This window comes from Stigmatopora nigra, chromosome 5 (genome assembly GCF_051989575.1).
Source record: "Stigmatopora nigra isolate UIUO_SnigA chromosome 5, RoL_Snig_1.1, whole genome shotgun sequence".
In the NCBI taxonomy this organism is placed as follows: Eukaryota; Metazoa; Chordata; class Actinopteri; order Syngnathiformes; family Syngnathidae; genus Stigmatopora; species Stigmatopora nigra.
Genome location: NC_135512.1, coordinates 11722501 through 11723504, shown reverse-complemented (window position 1 = coordinate 11723504; position 1004 = coordinate 11722501). Strand labels below are relative to the sequence as shown.

The following is a 1004-nucleotide window of genomic DNA, read 5'->3' as shown; positions in this document are numbered from 1 at the left end:
GTGGCCAGCTTTAGTTTAAATGCCAACATTGTTTGAGCCGAACAAATGCGATATATCAGATTTAGCACTTCAACAATTCTTATATAATATATATTTTTCTTGCAGTGATTTGTGACTTTATCCCTGCTATAGATGTCCAATCCATTGGGATTAGATGTCCATGAATGCACACATTTGGACATCTAAAGTCATGAGTTGCAACCAGAAGAAGGGATGTGAATTCTGATTTAATTTTGACATGGAGGAGAGCATGAATGTTCATTAGTTCACTCCTCCCACTCAATGTTGGCTGTGTTATTTTTGTCGACCAAATATTGGTTCTTCGGTTAGCTTGAGTTTCTCAAAAACTTGAATTCACATTAACAAGCAGCTGCCTGGCTCCAGTTTGAATATACAATATTTAAATTCCAATTCAGTGTAATCAGTCAAAGCTCGTGGACATTTTCGTAGGTTAAAAGATGTTTTCCACATAACTTTACTAAAGATAGTCGAATCCATGCCACACTTGTTTAGTCACCGACTTCCTCTACTTTTCAAAAAGTATTATTGACAAACATTTCATGTGGAAAACCTCTAAGCATGTGCGTATGCTAGTCTTAGAGAACACCAGTACTCATTTATCCAATCAAATACACATGCACTGTTGAAATCTATCAGTGTGTCAAATCACATAAGTGGTAGCTTTTGTTTCCTCATTTTCTCCATCAGCAGCGTTCTATCATATTCACAATATTTTGATTGCAGTACTATTTTCAGGCACCATCTTATAATTGCCCTCCCTAAAGGTCAATGTGAGTAAACCTTTTGTCAAAGTTAAACAATTCATTGCACTAAAATGTAACTTTATCCTGGCGCAGTATTGCTTGTTGGCAGATCTAGTTCCATGTCGGTAGTTTGAATTCCCACACCCCCCCGCCATCCTGCCCGCCTCTTCAACAAAACTACAATGGCCAAAATGCTAAGTTGAGTTAGTTAGGTAGGTCCTTTGGGTCAACGGGTTGCAC

At 38.0% G+C, this 1004-nt stretch overlaps 1 protein-coding gene across 13 annotated transcripts in view; it reads right to left on the bottom strand.

The window, feature by feature from the left end:
- Positions 1-457: 457 nt before the first annotated feature.
- The window catches only part of rfx2 (regulatory factor X, 2 (influences HLA class II expression)), a 25900-nt gene continuing 25353 nt past the window's right edge, over positions 458-1004 (bottom strand). For all 13 annotated transcript variants that reach the window (XM_077716351.1, XM_077716352.1, XM_077716358.1 and 10 more), the window contains one exon: positions 458-1004. This exon is cut by the window's right edge and continues 540 nt beyond it. The gene's annotated coding sequence lies outside the window, so the exon portion shown is untranslated.